This window comes from Scophthalmus maximus, chromosome 11, assembly GCF_022379125.1.
Source record: "Scophthalmus maximus strain ysfricsl-2021 chromosome 11, ASM2237912v1, whole genome shotgun sequence".
NCBI lineage: Eukaryota > Metazoa > Chordata > Actinopteri > Pleuronectiformes > Scophthalmidae > Scophthalmus > Scophthalmus maximus.
Window position 1 is genome coordinate 15,803,386 of NC_061525.1, and position 22,106 is coordinate 15,825,491.

General features: G+C 41.6%; 1 non-coding gene across 1 annotated transcript; it reads left to right on the plus strand.

Moving 5' to 3' along the window:
- Positions 1 to 11,174: 11,174 nt before the first annotated feature.
- trnat-agu lies at positions 11,175 to 11,248 on the plus strand. The gene has a single exon. It is a non-coding gene; the product is annotated as a tRNA-Thr (tRNA).
- Positions 11,249 to 22,106: the final 10,858 nt, after the last annotated feature.

The following is a 22,106-nucleotide window of genomic DNA, read 5'->3' on the forward strand; positions in this document are numbered from 1 at the left end:
ATCTCTTATGACTCATATCAGGAGTGGTGGAAGGGGTATAGTTATACATTTCCCCATTTAAGTGTGTCATTTATTCATAATTAATAGTGAATATGAATAATTCATTGGATTTATTCATTATTTTGTGAAGATTGGTTTGATGAAGGTCGACCGATTACTGATTACAGATAACACTCTAATAGTAAGTGTGTTCAAATGCATGCATGTATTTGTGTATACTTTAATGTGTACATTTATGTGCTTACATAATGTAGCTGGTGTTTGCCCTGTAGCCATTTTTAACACCTAAAATCACATGAGCCAAGGGTTTCCCACATGAACTCATCCAACTTCATGCACACGCTTTCACACAGTTTGATGGAGAGCCAGACTGTTAGATGACTATCATCAGGGTCAATCATCCCCTCAGCCTTTTGCTGTTTAGATGAATGATCCGATCGGAGTTCAAAATTACCTGATGCGAGGCTGGAGCTTAAAAAGAGCCTCAGTGCGGCTTTAACTCAAAGCTGGTCTGATGAGCGCCGACAGCCGATGTGAGGCCGGTCGACTTCAGGATGCTTGAATTTAATTTGAAGGGTTCTGCAGAAGCATTATTTTACAAAACAGATGTGATGGGTGATTCCCCCTTTGTAACCCTGATAACACAGTGTACCCCTCCTTCTCGCTACCCCTTTTACTCCCAACACACAAGACTGACAAGGCTCCTCTAGTATTTACAGTGTAATATTTCTGTTTCTTTCCAACAGTAATGACTTTGTAGCTTTTAATGGGTTCTGTAAGGTAAAAAGATGAATGTATGAAAATGACAGAAATTAGCAGCCTGTGTGAGTTAAGACCATAACTGACAATTTGTTCTGATTGCAGTAGTGATTTCCAGTTGAGCATTTAACAGTGACTCGTGATGCAAACAACCTTTTTTTAGGGGGGGGGCGGAGCAGCCGGCAGAACACACGCAGTTACATTAACATGCAGAAGGCCCTGGTCGGCCAGCAGGGGTTTGAACCCAGGTGTGAATATGAGCGTCGATGGTTATTTGTCTCCGTATGTTGGCCGTGTGATGGACTGACGACCTGTCCAGGGTGTACCTCGTCTCTCGCCCAACGGAAATGGATATTTGTATACATGGAAGATTGTATACATGAATATAGTCCATCCAGATATAATACAAAAAAAACCCGATGATAAAAAGTGGTTGTACATATTAAACTGACAGGATACAACCTGTTAATGTGTGATCTTCCGAAGCTGCTGCAAGTCAATCTGCTGCTAGGCGTAGCTTGGCACTGGAAGGACAGACATGGGACTGCTGTTAATCTTCTCATCAAAAACACAGCAAGAAATTGAGCGCCTGTATTTCCCCAAATGTCAAACCATCCTTTTAATGGATTCAGCGGATAAAGGTGTCTGCCTTTATAAAATGTTATCAGCAGAAAAGTTGAACAGAGCGCAGGCGGCTCATACACTATGAATTTGTTTCGTGCCGTTGCATCCTGCAGTTGTGGCAGCTGCCAGCAGGGGCAAACTTCAGCTGCACGCAACAGTGGCCACTGCATTATATGTCTCACTGTGTTAAAGTACCGGATAAGTGTCGGCCTCAGCTGTTGCCAGTTCAGAGCTTTGGGTGGATATTACCGTTTGGAATTATTGGTTGGTTAAGTCCTGCGCATGCTTTATGCTTTACTACACGTTGTACCTTTACAGACAGTAAAACTTAAATTTCTGAGCAACTTTTTAGAGTCCATCCATCCATCAATTTTCTTCCACTTATCTGAGGTCGGGTCGCAGTGACAGTAGGGTGAGCAGGGTATTCCAGACATCCCAGATGGATGCTGAGCTTTCCCAGGCCAGATGGGATGTATAATCCCTCCAGCCAGTTCTGGGACTACCTCGTCTTTCCCCTCCCAGTTGGACATACCCCCCAAAGGAAGGCGCCCAGGAGCGAGCGTAGTCATATGCCAGAACCATCTCGACTTTGGCGAATTCCTAAAAAACCTTGTTGTAAGAGTGTGGAGGAAAAGCGAGAGTGTCAGTGTCAGAGAGACTGACAGGGAGAGGAAGCGAGGAAGAGATCAGATAAAACCGACAGCGGAGAATTGAAGTTAATTTGTTTCTTTGATGACAGCAGAACACCCACGGTGATTAGCAGAGCACTTTCAATTGGGATATCTCTTCCATCTATTACAATACAGATCCTCTCTTGTCCATTTATATCCCAATCTGCCTCTTATCTATTCAGGTCCCTTTTCCCCAAGTTCCTCATCTCCTTTCCTTTCCATCCCACACAGATAGTTGCCTCATGCCCCCCCCCCTTTTTGTGTCTCTGATGCAGTTTCATCTCTCAAGTTTTGATACACTTTCCTTCCTAGTCTCCTTGTCTTTTTTATCCATCTCCTTTTATTTGCACTTTCTATTTTTCATCTTCTGAAGTTCTGTGGCCTCTTTAGTCCCTCCCCTCAATCTCACCTTCCTCCTGTTTCGTATTCATACCTTCTGCCTTTTCTGTCCCATTAGCATCTCCTCTCATCCCCCTGTCTCCCGAAACTACTTCCTCCCCAGTTATCTCTTCTCCTGTTTGTTGCCTCTCACGCGCTCGCCCCTTCTCTGAAATGTATTACTGTCATCTAGTGTTTAAAAACATGAACCACAGCAACGCTGAGTTTGATCAGCGCACTGAGGAAGTCCGTTCCTCCTCTCCTATCCCCTTATTACCAAAACATTTCAAATCAACAGCGACAACAGTAAATGTTCCTTGATAATGACGATATTCATTTTGGGGGTAATTATTATATAATTTTTTTGGGCAAGTATGAAATGCACACTGCAAGGGAAACAATTAAAATTTTCCTCATTTATTAGTCTGGCTCATTAACTTGCTTAAACAAACAACCCATACTAACTAATTACTGGATCAAATTGAGGAAAAAACAGCAGCGATGATGCATTGTAATAGCTACAGTTCTCACCACATGTTGGAGATGAACCATCTTGATAGAAAGCGTGGCTAGAAAGTATTCACATTTATAAAGAGGCACCGATGCAAAGTTTGAGCTCCGGGGCAGAAAACTAATAAAGCCGCAGCAGCATTTATATTTCTGGCAGCACTTAGGCAAGCCCAACGAAATCAACTGTATGTTTCCTTGGAGGGAAAACGGGGCTGAGGTATTCTCCTGCTGGATAGAAGCGATGTTCACTCAGATTATTCCAGAAAGTTGACACACACATACACACACACACACACACACACACACACACACACACAAACTGTTTTGAAAACTTCCCTCATAAAAAACAGGATTTTAAAATTCCACAGCTACTTATCAGCTGCAGGGGATCTACACACCTGTTTTTTTTGTCTGACAAATTTATTGTGATGGATGAAGCCACATGATGCAGTTTCCAGCCAAAGCCAGCTCACACATGTTTGTTATCTGCCTCGGGCATCTCGCAGTGACGCCGATCGGGAACTCATCTGAGCATGTTCCGTACCCTTCAATCAATTGCAGGCCACTGTCCGTAAAATCCCGCCGGTGTATGCGTGCACAGGGCGTCGCCCAACAGCCTGAGAAAGTTGCCCAACGTCGAGGGGACTGGGAGAAAACATTCCAGGACCGTTTCTGAAGAGGACGATTTGGTTGAAAGGATTTGAAGTTTCTGACAAAACTCACACCTTCAAACTCGCCCAGTCTTGCTCGAGCAATATATTTCATAACCACTGAAGGATTTGACGGGCTTCTCTTACTCAGCAGGAAGCAGGTGGTTAAAGTGTAAAGATTATGATAACATAGTCATGCTTTTAACAAGACAGATGAAAGTGATTACAGTTATAATTTTAAATGAACACAAATGAAAATACAAGGTGTGGCGTCTCCACACGTCTCCCCCACAGGCCTCCCTATCAACAGTCGGCTATGACGACGTTCCCCGACTTCTGAGACAGATCTCCAATCGTGCGAACAGCAGGGCCCGCTGTCTCACTGTCAGGTATGTGAAGGTTAATGCTGCCTTAAGGTGAGGGATTACTGCCAGCTTAAACTCGGGTTTCAGTTCACGTCTTTTTGACATCGGCAGGGGTTGATCATTATCTGGAGTGAGTCAGAGTACTAAAATGACAAATTGATAAAAACTGAGGAATGCGGGCTTCAATGGATTCATACCTCTTAGTATAGAAAACCAGGAACATGAATGTGGGAAGCTTAAGTGAAAGGAATAAAGTTGGAACTAACAAAATAGAAGGACTGTGGCATGAGAAGTCAGAAGTGGGGTTTGAGTCTTTGGTAAAAGATATGTAGTGACTCTGTCTCGGGCTGGAAGGTGTCTCCACTGCTGAATATTTAAAGCCTGGTGATGACCAGCCTGGTGCAGGGAAATTGAAGCCAAGCAGCCAGTCGTGACAGAATCCAGAACATGGACTCGTGTGTCTGGCTTAGCCACGGCCTGGAGGTACACGGAGCTGCAGATCCCTGAGTGCCAGCATCCGGGGATTTAAAACTAGTATGAGCAGCCACAGGGACAGGGAAGAGGGAGTGCGGGACAGAGCCGACGTGCAGGAATCTGGTGAGGTTCAACACAAGGCAGGCTGCAGTGTTTGTCAATTCGAGGAAGTCTGCGAGACTGTGACTTGGAGCCCTGCAGAGGATACATCTGCTTGGATAGACGCTGCGGAGCGTGAACCGGCAGGATCACATGGTGGATGCAACAGCGTGACTTTTTTTATGATGATGAGACAAATAAACATAGTGCATCGACAATACGTCCAAGACTTCTAAGAATCACAGCGTGAATCTGGGCAGACGGAGCAGAAAAGTGTTTTTGATCCATACTTGATCTAAAATACGGTTTGTTCAATTTACTCAGTTTGCTTGAGCTGAATTTAAAATTGATTGTTGCTGTTGGACCTCTTCCCATATTGTTATTACAGTAAGCGAGGCGAAGGAGAAAGTGCATATCAACATTAAATGAATTGAGCCTTCAGGACAGAGACAGCTGCTACCTGCCAAACTCAGTAATAACCTCGGTGCAGGGTACAATAGTTACGTCAGGCAGCAAATTACCTTTATCAAACACTTTTACAACAAATTCACAGATTCTCTTCGTTGTCGTTGCTCGTCCTGTCTTTAGCACACTGTAAAAAAGAAAAGTTGTCAAATGTCACAGTACAAAGTATTGAATTCAGTTTTGTGTGCCCGCTCCGCTGTAGCAGACCTCTTTCACAATTTTACAGTTACAGTTTCTTCAAAAGTGAATCAAAATAGGGCTTTGTAATTTCAGTAAATTGTTCTTTTTGTAACAGGCCATGTTTTAAAAGCAGAAAGCATTCAGATCACATCGTGCTGTCTCAGTGTGACCTCTGGATGTCTGGTTAAGTGTTTGCCGGTTCAAAGAGAGTGATGAGTCTACTGTTTCTTCAGTGTGAGAACCTGATATAGAGAGCCACATTGCACTGCACACACACATCCCATCACCATCATGAGGACACTTAAACAAACACACAAACCCCCCAAAAATGAAGCCTCCTGGCATGTTCCGTTTCAAAGTTTAGAAAAACAAGATGATTTGTAATTAATATTTGAGCATAAATTAAAACTCTTTTGCTGGGCGTCATTAAGGAACATGTAGTTAATGACCCATGTAACCAACCACATACACACACACACACACACACACACACACACACACAGAATTTGTTCCTCTGCCCAAAATTAAAGAGGTAGAAAAAATATCAGAAAATTGCAGAAACATATTTGTTAATTTGACAACAAATGCAGACAAATACTGTAGTGTGTTGTGTAGCTGGTTATTCACACACACACACACACAAACACAAACATACTAAATGTGTTGTTGTTTTTGCAATGTACAGAAAAAACTGTATTGTTTAGTGAATTATTACATAATTGCTCTTTTAGTATCATAAGTAAACCTTGTTCTATAATGGGTGAAAATTTAGATTATACTTAATAATGATCACATTTATATGAATTGAGCTGAAGATAATTTTTAAGGAACAAAGATATTGTTTATTGAGATACGGACGGTTGAAATGCACCAGGTTAGTTTGACCCGGGAACATTACTGCTGTCCCTTACAGTTAAACACAACACGAGGAGAAGGCACATGCACACACTCGCACAGAAATAAATCTCAGACAACGAGAGACACGTAAGTGCAGTGGGATTTACTGAGACACGGGAGCAGATTTTCCAAACACACAACTCAAACACACAAAGCTCTGAGCTTGGATAATATAAAACATATATTTAGATTATGGCATCTAAAGCTACTGAATCTGTTAAGAAGACAATTTATGCTTTATGGGCCCATAATTGATATCCATGTAACTGTAGGCTAATCCCACCGTTATTGGTTCTAAATAACTAAAGTCGAGCAGTGTAAGCCCTGTGGGCAAAGGATGCAACACCAATTCGGGGAATGTGTCTTGGTTCAGACCGACCTCAAACATGGACTGAACCTGCCAGTCACACATCAAAGACGCACAGGGGGATCCTTCTTCCGCTTTGGAATCTTTCCCGATCTTTGAAAGCCACCATGCAGAATCAAGTGTTGAAACCTGAAAATAAACGTGAAAAAAATGAAGGTACATGTAGTCAGTGGCCACCTATGTGGTTACAGATCACATGTAGCTTTAAACACATTCTATGTTACAGGATGCCGCTGTTGAGGCGCTGATGCTCGTGTATTATGATCAACTAGTTGCAGCTTTTCAATGAGCAGTGGATGTATATTTATGGCCCGTTCTCTCTCGGGCCTCCCACACACCAGCATAGATCAGTGAAAGCCCTGCCGCTGGCATCATTTCAGTTGGGAGAGAGGATGGAGATGTGAGGCTGGTTCTGGTTCAAAGTCTTGAGGATGAGGGTGGATGGTGGTAAACAAAACCCGACACAGTTTCCTGCAACACCGCCCGGCACTTCCGATCTCCACCCATGTAAACAGCAAGTGACCGGCAACGGACGAAAAATCCAAAGTCCATGCATAATACCGCTCCATGTTGTGGGTTTTAGTTGCCGTAAGGTGCATCTGTCATGGCCTGAAAATGAAAGACCGGCGTTAGTCAACACGTTGATGTTTAGCCATTTAACCTCACTCCTCCTTTTTTGTAGTTTAGTAGTGATTATGAAAAGCATTTTTCGCTCAGAAGAAAATATATGACTTGGTTGGCTGCTTGCTTGTCTTACCTAAACTCTCCAACTCACAACAGGGATTCAGACTTTCTTACTGGAAACAATTGCTGAAGTGGCAGCAGGTTAGCATCATAGTTCAACTTTGACAGACATTACTTCTCCCTTTTTCTAGATTTTTGTTTTGTCTTTGTGTACATCTAAAAGTAAAGACACTTTAAATGGATTCTATAAATGAAGCATATCCTTGTACTTTTCTTGTACAGCACCTGCCTCTTTAGTCAGTATTTCCTGAATCGTAGCGAGGAAGAGGTTGAGGTCTCTCAGTGAGTCTTGTTGATCGGCTGCTGCAAACACTCAGTCCCTGCCCTCTCCGCAGTTTCCTGCTGTGCATCTGAACCATTGAACCATCTGACTTCTCCTGATGAATTGATTTATTTATGATTGCGGTAGACTCTGCTTCGTACTGTAGGTCCACATTCTCCTGGGATCGCATTTGTTCAGTGAAGTAATTCACTGAGCCGTGGAACAAAGGTTTTATGCTAAAAATGATAAAAATATCCAATGAATCTGCCTCAATGAACAAAGTGATCACTGGCGGAGCAAATGCGCTTGTTTTTATTGTCAGGAGTATATGTTGGCTAGTTAACATCGGAGAGCTGGGACACTTTGAGCACGCTCCTGCTTTGATTGTATCACATGTGGAGAGCTGTAATGATTCTTTCCTTGGACCCAAATGTTAACTTAAGGTTTTCATAAAAAGAGTTGTATTGACTGATGTTTACGCTTCTGTGTTGACCTTCAGAACAGTATCAAGGGGTTTCCACTTTCATAGAAGGGAGGAGGAAATGTAAAGAATGGAGTTCACGTGGAAAGAACGGACTTCTTTCATGAGTGCACTATTTGGGCCAGGGTACAAAGTACGCATATGGAGGAAGTTGTGCTTGACGTCTGGGTCAGAAGTAAGACTTTCACTCAGGAGACAGGGGTCGAAGTCCCATTTTATTTCTAGACTTTAACGTATCATTCTCATTTTTCAGTTTTAACTTGCGGCTTGGTTACGTTTAGGCAACACAAACACTTGGTTAGGTTGCCGCAAGCCCTTGGGATCTTCTCAATAATTGTCAGAAGAAACTGAAATATGTATTCAGAATATACAACAAATTACACTGCAATCTTTTTCATACTAATTAGGCTGACTTCACATGTTCTTGCACAACCACAGCTTCATTCAGAGTTCATTCAGGACTCAGTGGAACCAATACAGGGATAAGGCCTTCTGGTTTAGTACTGCTCGTTTTTTGTTTTTTTTTCTACTTAGTCAAATTTTGTTTTGGCATTGGTTCACCCTTAAGTCAAATATCACACGTAAATAATCATGTAAATAGTTAGTAGCAATAAATAGCTCCTTTTGTATCGACTTTCCTCTCTCTGATCTCATTGTTATGTTGCCCTCCCAAATCCCTAGTCGGGACATACTGTATGATGCATCTTGCTGATACATCAGGTTGACACCCACTTCATGTAGTTGTGCATGTGTGTATGTGTTGTGAAAACCAGTTTACAACCTTTGACACACCATACATCTGCATGTACATACTCGACCTATGCTGCCTGGCTGTCTGATAAAAACAGTTGTGGGATTTTTCCAGTCGAGTCCTAAATGTTTACAGAAGGACACTTGTGAAATTGTGTAATGGTTCAAATGTGAACGTGTGGTGAGGGAGGTTAGGTAAGTGGATCTGTCACGTCTGATTCATGCCTTCTCAGATCTGCATGGTTGTGTTTGTTCAGGAAGCGCTGGCAGGCCGAAAAATTGTGGAGTTGAGACACCTTTCTGTGCCCCCCAGCATATCAACACACACCAACATTCAAAGTCTTGGAAAGACACAAGCAAGGCCAAGCGAGTGGGCAGAATATAAGATAGAAAAGTGCACACCCACGGATACACATGCACACAAACACCTGCAAAGCTGCCCGAGAAATGTCTGCCCCAGTGAGAAGGTCAGAGCACAAACGTGCGTGTTGTAGCAATGGTTCAGCTCCCCAATGTGGGGAAACACATTTGCCTTTTAAAACCCTCATGCGGGGGAAGCTAATTGCAAATCCAAACATGAACTCTTTGGCTGCCCTCCGTCTGGTCCTGTTTGTTCAGGCAGTCATTTGCTTTTCCACCTTTCCCCCCCACGAATCACTTCACATCAAAACTGCTGCTTATCTCAATGAGAAAAGAATAAAGAGGAGTCAGAATCACTTCTCCTCTGAAATCGCAATCGAGTTCGAAGCCGAATGCAAAGGACGATGATTTGTTGGGTGTTGATTAGCTTGAGATTGAGTGTCATGATTCCTGTGGGCCTATATTTGACACCACTAGACTATTCCTACGTTTGCTGGAGTTTCTGAGCTGTAGCTCGTTTCTCGTATCCGGGGATGGATGTTGGTCTTGAGTCCTGACGATGATGGGGTTGTCCTTGGAAACCTCAACCCACAGTGTATAACTATACTCTTATACACGGTGATGAAGGTCTTTGTAGCCACACACAAGGCATGGCACACTAAGTCCAGTCAATTTGGTCTCAATTGAACATGTCAACAACTATTAGATTGTTTACCATTAATAAATTGAATCCTACTCAATTTGGTTATCGTCTCGAAACCGAAATGTGAGACTTTTACATGTTTATCTGGACCAGGTAAACCTCTCTGTATGTCACAGTATACTGGAGTTTTAAATCTGGTGTTCTGTGGCGCCATGCCTGCGTTGGTGCAGCAGTCGTGACGTGTTTTTATGATCGCCAGAGCTGAAGATGGGAGTAGGCCCGTGGTGGAAAAACATGGTAAACCTCCAAGAAGGTTCAAGATAACTAGAAGTACAAGTATAAGTTTCTGATGCTCCAGATAAAAAAAATATGACGTTCAGAAGCAGGGTTACAGTCTAGTAAAAGGAAAGGGATGCAACATTTAACAGTAATTGTGTAACTATTTTGACTGCCAGAAGAGGGAGACAAAAGCTTCACACTGCAGATTTAACTTTTCCTCAAGCATTCACGAAGATGTTCACATTTTTGGGATTAGAGTGAAAACTAGTTGTTATTCATTTATTTGACGTATTATTATTTACAAATGATAAATTTTTGTTAGTATGAATTTCTTATTTGTTTGTTCATGTATGTGTTTATTATTGACTAGAGATTTGAAGAGATTTCCATATCCCACTCAGGATGAACTTAAATAACCTTGGCGATCATCTGATTTCCACCATTGTTACTCTAAGTAAAACTTAATTACATGCTTACATTTGAAAGTAAGATAGTAGACCTCCTGAATTGCACAATGGTAGCCTTGTAATTTGTGAGCATGTTAGCATTCAAAACACCCAGCCTCATTGAGCCAGTAGCATGGCTGGAGGCCCTTAGTTGAGTTCATTTCTATTGACAGGACACTTTGCTGAACAATTAGAGATGGGTCCGTGTCCTAAAACTGTGTGAAATCAAATGCGAGTGAACAGGTCTACGACGAAAATTTAAAATTAATTCATCCTCAAAATGTGCCCTGTCTACTTTAGCCATTGTTAGAGTAATGGTTGTCGTGTGTGTGTGTGTGTGTGTGTGTGTGTGTGTGTGTGTGTGTGTGTGTGTGTGTGTGTGTGTGTGTGTGTGTGTGTGTGTGTGTGTGTGTGTGTGTGTGTGTGTGCGCACGTGCGCGTGAACATATATTCTGCAGCTGGACAAGGCTCAGCCACCAAGGAAATAACGGTGCTTGATTTCCCAAAACGGCCCTGTGTAATAATGATACTGTTGTCAGGTCGAGAATAGAGCAGGACGTAATGACACACAGTATATGAGTTATGTCACAGGGGCACAGTTTCGTCCACTGAACAAATTACAAAGAACTAAAATAAATTAACATGTATGAGATATATTTGAGATAAATTTGATTTTCTTTTTTGGCGGGTGGGGGGGGTTGGTTACAGCAGAACATTTTATTTGTCATTTATTCAGCTTCTTATAACGTGTAGATGAGGGTAGGTGACGTGGTGCTGTGGCTTAGTTGGTTAAAGTGCCTGTCTAGTAAACAGGAGATCCTGGGTTCAAATCCCAGCAGTGCCTAATATGTGTTGCAGTTGCCTTCCTACTGCATTGTTTGCAGTAGCAATAAGTTTGCATGGATTCAACGCAGTATGTTTATGTCACTCAGGTCTGAATTGCTGGTTTGAATCCTGGCTCCTCTGGTCTGCATGCCAACGTGTCCTTGGGCAAGACTCTGAGCTGCAAATGATGTCTGATCGCAAAGCGCCGTGTAAATATATTGATTTGACTTGTAGTGTAAAGTTCTTTGAGTAATATAAATCAATTTACATAGATGTGGCATATTTTCTTTTCCACTCCTGTGGTTATGCCATTGGCCCAGACGGCCTGAAGATGTCACTTCAAGTCGTTTGTATTTGCAGACATCATATGAGTCTGTGAAAAACAACACATTATGCGCAGCAAGAAGCAGCTGTTTCAAATCAGGAATCGATACAACGGTTACCGTGGCGAGTTAGAACACAACTGACGTGCATTCAAATCCAATCAGATTCAATTTGGCTGGACTGACATTTAAACTCAGGATGCATATGCAACTGAAAGTTTGAAGCCAGTGGGATCCCAATGTCGATGACACAGAGGCTAATACTATACTAGGCATATGACACTTAAACAAAACAGACCAGTGGTAAGTTAGTATTTTAGTTCTATATTCAAATATATATATATTTTAATTTTTTGAACAAACATCAGGGAAAATGCAGTTCACAGTCTGATTTTCTTGAAAGTTTTTTGGAAAGTCAGATTCTAAAACAAACACAAGGGCAGACAGCATGACCTCCACCGCAACTCACACATATCATTTCTTTATCAAATTTTCTGGTTTAGAAAATTAAATATTTTTTAAATATCAGAAAATTCTGTTTTTGTGCCTGTGCTGTGTGTAATGTGACCCTTGATGTGCGATCGAGCAGGTGTGAACCTCTGTGCATTAACTGTACAATCTACCAGTGAATTTGACCCCGACTCCAAAGCTGTTCCTGAACCAGTTTTACTGACGTTGAGCAGCAGGTGGCAGCACTACATTAGTGAAACAGACATTAATAAAAAGGAGGGGAAGCTACAACTGTGAAGTGAACACACACCCTTTGCAAAACATGGCAGCTCTTCGGGGTGGTGAACAAATGGTGCTGAAAGAAACAAGAAATGTCAGGGTTTGCGATGAATGCCGATCTTTTCAGTTTTGCCTCCAGACACCGTTGCCATTGTGTAAATCCCTGCTGTCAGTGATCATGAGTCATTTGTTTGAAGAGTAGAGACTGTTTGTACTCTTTCACATTATACAGGATTTCCCAACTGTGTGATGAACAAAGTTGACCTTAATATGCCCTGAGCAGGTTATATATGAATGGTAAAAGAACACTGACAAAAGTCAGCAAATTCATCCATGACGGCCTTAAACTGTCCTTAAACAAAATAATAATTACAGATCAGGCAGACGAGATAATCAGGCAGATAGGAATACTCATGCCACTCTAAACTATTTATTTAAAAAACAAAAAAAACTGTCGTTAAAAGTCTGATAGTGTGATAGATTTTTGTGTATATTGACCTTCTTGAGAGTTTACACACCCTGTGACATTTTCAGTCTATTAATAACAAGGCACTGCCTGCACCGAAAAGGTCAATAACCACTTCTGTCGGCAGTTTTTAGCCATATCTTCTTTCCACATAGCGATGCGTAGGAAATAGGTGAAGATGGCGTCGATACTGAATACAGGCAAAAAACAATTGCTAAAATTGTACTATAAGTCAAACTCTCGCAATATAAGGGACTATATAAGAGGTGCCAGAAAGAGATTGAGGGCAAAAACCAGTTTGGGGGCGTCTGACTATAGCTTTTGCCTGTGAAGCAGAGCTTCAGCTCAGAAAGCGGAAGAAACAGAAAGGCTTTCAGAAAAGGAAGTGAGGCCCCTTTGGTACACAGGAGCGGAAGGTTCCAGTGGGGTGGGTGGATGCTATTCAAATCAAATCAAAAGCCTATTTGGTACATGATGTACTGTTCATAGCCACGCATGCCCTACTTCCCTTTACCACAAAGCAAATAAATAGTTACCTCCATATTATTGCTTCACATTTTGGCAGCTGCTGCACCTCTTTACAGTGACTCCTCCGGGGATTGTCTAACATTCAGGTGTCAAAGTCGACCATCGCAGACATTTGTGCTTCACATAGTTGACGGATGGATGCTCCTTTCTACGCCGTTCGAGGGAATGACGTCACGGTGTCGTTGAGGACGGGTCACCTTTGTCATTTCGCCAGTAGTCTCACTGCACGCGTTCTAAATTGTTGAACTTTTTTCAAGGCTTTGCTCTATGAGTCTGCAGGTGTGACCGCAGTCAGTGACCCCCCCAATCTATTATTGCTCCAGCATCGGCCTCTTCAGTTGACAATGCCGCGGGTCCAGCAACTCATGTTGTGTCCATCACACCCTCAGACCGTCGCGATTCATCAGACCAGACAACCTTTTACCTTTTCCGTTCATCTCAGTCGACCACAGACACTCTTACTTGTTTGACATTGACAGACGAGATAATGTGTCATGGTTTCTTGCGAAGGCCCATTTCACCTGATGTTACCCATGTGCATCTATCACACAGTAAATGTTGTGGTGTCTTGTGGTCCAGCAGCACTTCCTCTCCCATGACGCCCACTGGCGCTCAGACTCAGATTACCCTTTTAGTTCACTCTGGTTTGTAGTTCATGTACAGAGGACGCGTGGAAATGGCTTGTGGAAAGGGAGGGCCCAGGACTTCCGGAGTGTCGGGGGTCTTGTTTTGTTTTTTTGTTCCAGTGTGTGAACCGTGGAAAACCACCCACAAGTCCTTGACACATTTTTAGAGTGACACGATACGGCTCCTGTCAAACCACGGGGGTTTCTTAGTAGATGTGCACTGTACTGTAGAAGTCTAACTGACGGATTCAGAGACAATTGTTGTTTCCTTATGGTATATGAGCCCAAACATATCTATACAGTGTGCACATTGTGAGAGGATACACATCAGGATTACACTGCTTACACATCTTTATGTGGATCAATACATGTGTACCGTCCACCGTGGTACTCATCTAGTGTGGAGGCAGATTGGTGAGCCTTCAGGCTTGTACTTTTTCACGCAGTCTTTTCTTGTATCAAGCTGATTTTTTAATTTAGTGTGTTGTAAATATTAGTAGTGTAAAAAAAACACAAGTTATTGATCAATAACTAATAACTGTCCAGCCTTTCAATGCTGTGTTCTTCTTGAAACAGCAGATTTGTGGCTCAAGAGCAAAAAGAAAAAGCTCCTACTTTATTTAAAGTGGTAATTGAAAACATAAATCAGAGGTAAAAAAAAAAAAAGGCAAGAAAATTCTATTAATAGTCACGTTAATGCGTGACACGTTCTGTCATTGTCATGAAACGGTTTACCGTTCAGGCACTCATCATTACACGTGTCACAAACGAGCAGTCACCAGATGGCTCTGAATATGAGACAGACCACATTCACAATGAAACAACCGAGTCACACAATGCCGGTTTAAAAAAATGTCACTTATGACTGTAAGCTTTCACAGTGACATTGTATACCACTCGGACAGAAAGCAAACAGACGTCTAATCATCTAACATTAGACCTTCCAGTCATAGGTACTGTACTGTTTCATTTGTAAAATGAATTTGCTGGTTAGTTGTTAGTGCAGGGCACAGATCTGAGTCGCTGTTGAATATCGTTAAATGTGTGCGCACTTGTGCAATGCAGGAAGGCTGCAATGACTGGCCTATAGATGGCACGTGGTGCCTTATCAGCCCACAAGATGCATTCACACAGTCAGGAAACGTACCCTTACTTAAATACGTTAGGCTTATGTGTTTAGCGTTTGCTGATTGCTAACCAGTATTTTTGACATAAAGAGAGCCATTAAAATGTGGCTATGAAATTAAAGAGAAAAAAAAAGTCCGCCACTGCACTTTGTACTTTTAATGGATACCATCTCAGCAGTGCAATAAACACTAACATGTTGCATCTAGCATCTACCCCACCCCGGTAGATAATCAACCAAGTAGATAATCAACAGCCACCACTGCTTCAAGGATATAATCACTTGCAATGTTGTTGTTTTTTTAACTGATTCATCCTGCTAGAGCACCGGGCTCAAAGAATCTCCTGCAGTGGGATTATTCAAAACCGAGGCAATAAACTCTAAGCGTATGATTTGAGACTTTTGTGAGATTTCAAAGTATCACCAATGCCTATGAGATTAAGTGTGAGTTCACAACATTTGAATTGGAATTTGATCGCCATATTGCTTTAAACTCCAGACTAATAGTCCTTAACTCTGAGGTGATTCAGACATTGTCAGACATCTGTCTGACTTTTGGCCTCATAAAACACTTCAACATGGATGGAATAAAACAATAAACGTGTAAACTTCAAGCACTCATGGCGCACACACACACACACACACACACACACACACACACACACACACACACACAAACACACACTGGGCCAGTAGAGGTACTCTGACGTCAGCCAACACTTACTGCACCTCCTCGCCAAGTGAAATAAAAACACACATTCATACACTCACGTGAATGCAAAAACAGTATACAAGTAAAGCAGGCAGATTAAATACACAGACATGCTGAAACACTACAGGGGAAATGAAACATGCTTGACATTTGGTTAAGTGAACGGAATTAATAGACATGAACGCACACACGCACACACACACACACACACACCTCTTAAATGCTCACAGGCCAACATTGAATCAGCTGACATAGTGCAATAAAAGACACTACTGCTCACAGACTTGAGACAGAAAGTGTGACTTGTGTCAGTGGGAGTTCTGACCTAAAGGGAAACATGTCAGATGTCCTGATGCATCTTTCTATATTTAGGACCAATGGCCAAACAGCACATTCAAGTGACTACATTTTTAATTGAATTGTAATAAATTGTAATGAATATTAACAGCATCCAAATTAAAGGCCTGACCTTTACAGAGAAAAAGGGAAAGAAAAGTAATAGTGAAGCTGTCACCTTGGCATTATGGTAAGACACACTATATGCAAGTGTTTCCACGTGCATTATGTTATTGACTTGCAAATCCACACATAATGTAACTGTTGTAAGACAAGCCCTCCAGTCCAGTGTGTCTCCTGTCTGCCAGAAGCGGCCCCCTATTTTGTATTATCAATTTTGTGCAGCCGCTGTTGTATTGTTGTCGGGTCATGACCGACGTCTCTGCTCTCCCACGGTCCAGAGCTGGGGGTCTGTGGGTGTCACTCTTTAGGATGTAGCCAGATGCGCGATACATGCTCGATCCTTTCCCCCAAACAGAGGGAACGCAGCAGCAGTTTCTGGTGAAAACGTGATTCATTTACTGGGCCCCGCTCCTTGTTTTAAAGAAATCATTAACTTCAGCGTGCGATTCCAGGAAAATGCCAGGATATACCTCATTTGGACTTTGGATGATGTTTTTTCTTGGACTCCCAAAATGCAGTTTTTACAAGGGAAATGTTTAAACACATAAATATATAAAAACTAAATCAATATGTAATAAAAGTGTGTAAAAAGATCAATAATGTGCTGAAAATGTGTATTTTATTCCCCTTTAAATTTTCTGCTTTCACATCAACACATTAGGTCCAATCCAATCCTCAACTCCCACTGGAATATTCACACCTGATTACCTTTTTTTTTTTTTTATTGCCGCTGAATTTTCCAGTTTCTCCGCCAGTAAATTCCTTCCATAGTCGATGGTTACTTGGGTTCAGACTGGCCAGAGTCAAAATCCGTTTTTTCCCAGATCAGTTCCTCCCCATGAGCAAGCAGGCACACACCCTGTTTTATCACCGTCAGATTGACACAACTGTAGACACATGGAAAACGTACCGCAACATATTCAAATGCTGAGACTGATGTGTGAGAGAAATGGTTTCGTCCATTGCTCCTTATGAGCTCCCAGTTTCTGTAATTGGATGTGTGTGCGTGTGCATGTGTGTCTTTATGTGTGTGTGTAGGTTCCTCACAGTTTCCCCGTCCAACAGCTAGAAAATGAATATAACCATGAGGAAGTTAACCTTTAACAAATCTTCCAGTACAAACACTTCTGCAATTTGATTTTTTACACACCAAAGTACACAAAGTCACACACTTTTTGATGATCTGCCTTATTTATACTTGTAGGAAAAATAAATAGATGACACGAGGAAGCTCCCACTTGACAGAATTTCCACAAGCAGTTGTTGTTTCCAAAACACAACTCTGACAGGTCAATGTCTTTCTGGCCGGTGGCTTGTGGCTGAACCTTTGAAGCGGCGAAGGAAATTTCAAAAGCGTCGGTTTTGTGCCGTTGGCTCACTGTTACCGAAGGCACAACTCCCCATGTCCTCTCGAACACTGAGGGATTCAGAGTCACAACTGGAAACACAACAGCAAAAAAGTGAAAGAAAGTCAAATTTAAATTTCACAGTCTGATGACATACATGACAAGAGGTACCGCCGACAGAATATGTTTTTGTCCGTACCTATGGATTAACACACTTGTGAAAAAATGTGATGTTTCCAAAGCTTTATGGTTACGGTTTGATTTGGATCAGGCAAAATGACGAATTCGGTTTGGGAAGAGATATTTGTGTTCAAATTAGGTACTTGATTTTAACACGTGTCGTTTCTCAAACCTAGCTTGACAAAATCATCTCGGTGGCTATACTGTAAAACCTTAAAGAGTAACTTAACCCCCTGAACCTCTTTTTTCGACTGAAAACCCATGGATATGGGTAGACTACTCAGCAGTGTTGGTGATGGATGCAGGTCCGAGTCTTGACGTTTTTCGTGCAAAGAGTTTTAAATTCTTCACTTTCTGCAGTAAATCTGCATAACAACTCCTTCCGACTGGTTGAAGCCAGGCTATTGCGATTTGATTTTGCTATTGGCTGGTCTGCAGGCAACTTACGTCACCATGAACCACTCCCTCCTCTTGTAAAAACCATGTCTCTGACTGTGCAGATTGTGAGAGAGGAGGAAAAATCCAAGTGTGGAGTGAAGCAGATTGCAAGGACTGAGCATATTGACTGAGTAGTTGCCTGCAAAATGATCGACGTAAAGATAGAAAATTGGAAGGTTCATTGTTGAAGAAAACAACATCTGTGATTACTGTGTAGAGAGCTGTGGAGAGGCTTTCACAGGAACTGACTTTCCCAGTGTCCGAGCCCCACAATGAGCCGTCACTAAGAGGGACGCTGGCACGAGTGTCTTAGCCCCGCCTCCCTGCACTGCGTTTCAAAGGCATTTCTTTTTTTAATTTTCCGGGGTAGAGGCACTTCGGCCGAAACTTTAAGGTGAGGGTGAGGGAATGATTGTGGTCGTGCTTACACAAAACAAATGCTGATCGTCGGTTGTTACTGGGAAGCAAACTGCAGCGAACCCCTGTGGTGAAGTCAACTGTTCTGCTGACCCATCCATCCGATCCCGACCTCCATACCGACCGTAACTCCACCTGACCTTCCTCCTCTGCCCTTGTCTTGATAATTATAACGTTAGGCGCTTGGCGTCTTTGTCACTTGAACTCACACAGGTGCTGCAGTGATTTTTTTTTCCGCTTACACGGCTGCAATCTCAGTCCAGTACGTGTACAAACCAATCTTTAGAGTAGACGGACTACAATGAATCACCGTTGTCCCCGAGCGAATATGTGGCTTTGGGTGGTGGATCTCACCGGTGACAGAGAGCTTCTTCGTCACCTCAGCTGTGATTCACACCATTTAACTCCTATTAAAAGGCCACAAAAGCCACAAGACACAATTATAATCTGATTACTCAGTAGTAAATAATAAACTGCCTATCTATTAACATTATACACTGTGCCTGTGTAGACTTGCTTTTTACGGAAAATTGAATTTGCGACAGCTTGGACGAGCAACAGGCTGAACTTGCTACATAGCTGAAGACGGTCAGAACCAGCACTGGACTGTGTGGACATACGGTTGCACCTACTAAAGTATATTTGAACGGTGGTGCATTCACTTACTGATGTGTGTGGTCTGCCGACTGAGCCGGGGGAAAGGAGGTAGTGCGCAGTCAGCGGACTCAAATCTTTAAACTGGACACAGTTTAATAAACTAACCAAGTGTCTTTGGAAATATATGACTCAATATTACCAGTGCATCTTCCGTCATCAGATGACATTAATGGCTGAGAGGATGTATGAAATAGATGGTCAGACTGGTGCGTCAAGAATCACATGTTGAATTAGACCATTGATTGTTTTTTTTTTTCCATCATGGAAAAACAGTTCTCCCGCCCAAATGTACACAAGATCACACACGGTCGTTGGGACTTACCTTTATTGTGCAGTGCATTGCTCTAATATGGAGTGTTCCACGTGATAAAAGCTGTCTGCTCAGCTTTTCCACATCTACCCAGTCATGTGGGACTGAGTCAGGTGATGTCAGCCTTTGAATTGTACAGCAGTGATTCACGGTACGCGCATGTGTACAGACAAAACAGCGGCTACTTTATTTCCTCTTGCGACACACCAAGAAGATTCTGATTTGGAGCCGAGGCAGTGAGCTTTTCTTTTTTTCCCCTTGGCCTGCAACCAGATGGCTTCATTGTTACACACCTCTGACAAGGTATGTATTAACAGAAGCCAAGCCCGCGCTGTCAGGCGAGAGTCAGCGATACTCTGCTGACTGGGCGGAGGACGCGTGTGCGACGTGCATAATTAACCTCAGGTGACTCTAGAGAGTTCCAAATATCTTATCGTCATCGCTTCTCTTTCAGGTGGGGGATAGACTAAGGAACTAACGTAGGGCCCAGGAGATTTATTCCTGAACAATGACACCATTCTGACATTGATTAACCCGTGTAGTACATTTCAAGAAGGGCCTGTTGCTGCTGTTTTGCTTTAGGTAAGAATAACTGCAGTAGAAGATTCATTTCAAAAGGTACCTAAACATGCTTACGAAAACAAATCGGAGGTCACTTTCACTTGAATCTGGTAGGTTGAAGGTCAAATACGTACAAGAGACGAAGTGTGCTCCTGTTGACAGGTTTGGATTTGAGTGTTTTGCTCAAGACCTGCATATTTTCTATTTTCTGTGTTGTTAGGTTTTAGATATATCTCAGTTCTAATAAGAGTTATGAATATATTTTTGTTATTTTGTTATCCATCAGAACAAGTATGGTTTTAATGCATGACATAATCCGCTGTACGTCTATGGGATTTATTACACACAATAAATTGCAAGCACTATACATACGTCTGGCAACGTAGCTGGCCTCCTATCTGGATGGTTCTCCTGTGAAAGCCTTTTACACGTTTGACTTTCGCATAGATGAGAGCATGTGAGTGTACAATCACTTATACCCAGTGTAGAGCTCAGAAGGCCGCACCACGCGTGGGACAGTAAATGTATAAATATGACACTACGCGGAAAAGACAAACATACTGTAATTTCACGAAAACATATACTGGTACAACCACTGATACAGTACGTGAGAAGCTACAAAGTTTCAAATCTGGAGATTGTGGTCATGAGTCACTGTAGTCAGTTCTTTGATGGTACCTATCCGCATCATGTGAGCCAATGTCATGTGGTCTGACACTGGAATATGAGCACTGTAGCATCACAACAAAGGAGGCCGGGGGTTGAACAGTGAACAGGGGAAAAAGTCTACTAACAGGGCTGGAAACTTCTCTGTAATTTCCTGGTTTCTTCTTCTAACTCAAATAGAGTGGAACAACAATACACAACTATTCTGAGATGGGACCCTCTCCTTTAAGAGTACGATATAAAAGAGAGGGGACATGATTTCTGACTGAACATGGACTGGGAGATCTTCAAAACAACCTCTCCTATCTTGTATTTCACATACGAGTCATCACAAATTTAACAGGCCACCCACATTTCCTGTTTACAGTTGAACAGGTTAACAGTAACATGCCTCCAGTTTTTGAATACTTGCTTTTTAAGTGACATTTGAAAAAAAACTTGATTGTAGTTACTGTAGTACTTGAGTATTTTCAGAGGACTTACTCTATTGCAATAAGTATTTTTTCATGTTGCAACAAATGCAAGTGCTCCATATAAAAATTCGATTGAGTAACAGTTTATTAGATATTGATTTAAAAAAATCTAATCTGTATTGATTGGGAAATGTTATAAAACAAGTTTAAAAGCATAACAGTTTGTTAAAATGATCAATATATGATCAGATTAAATGAAAATGAGTTTAGTTTAGTTTAGTACTACACAGCATAGTTTGGGGAAATTACTTTAAGCACCATGCAGCACAGTGCAACACAGTTAAGTGAAGCTTAGTATAGTCCAGTGGATTATTGTGCATTTCAGTGCAGTTGTGTGCTGTAGTACAGTAAATTGAAATGTATGTTGAGGTGCAGTGTTGCTGTTTAATTTCATATAGTATATCATGATTAGTATAGAAAAGTATAATTAGTATATACTGTAGTATAGTATTGTGTGGTGTGATATGAAAAAGAATATAATTGTGTTATATAGTAGATATAGTATAATATAATGTAATTAGTGTATTATAGTACAGTACACTATATAGTATAGTATAAAAACATAGTATTTATAGTAAAATTAGAATAGTGTATATAAAATTGTAAAATCAGTATATTATAGTATTGTAAAGTGTAGTAAAATTGTTTATTGTAGTATAGAATAGTATGATTAGTATAGTATAGTTTTGTATCATAGAGTTTAGTATAAATAGTATAATTAGTGTGTTATAGTATAGTATAATTTAGATAGTATAACATAGTATACTATTGTGTAATATAGTACTATCAATATAGTATAATTAGTATAGTACTGTGTATTACATATGTATACACTCTATATATTTTCCTTTATATGTTGT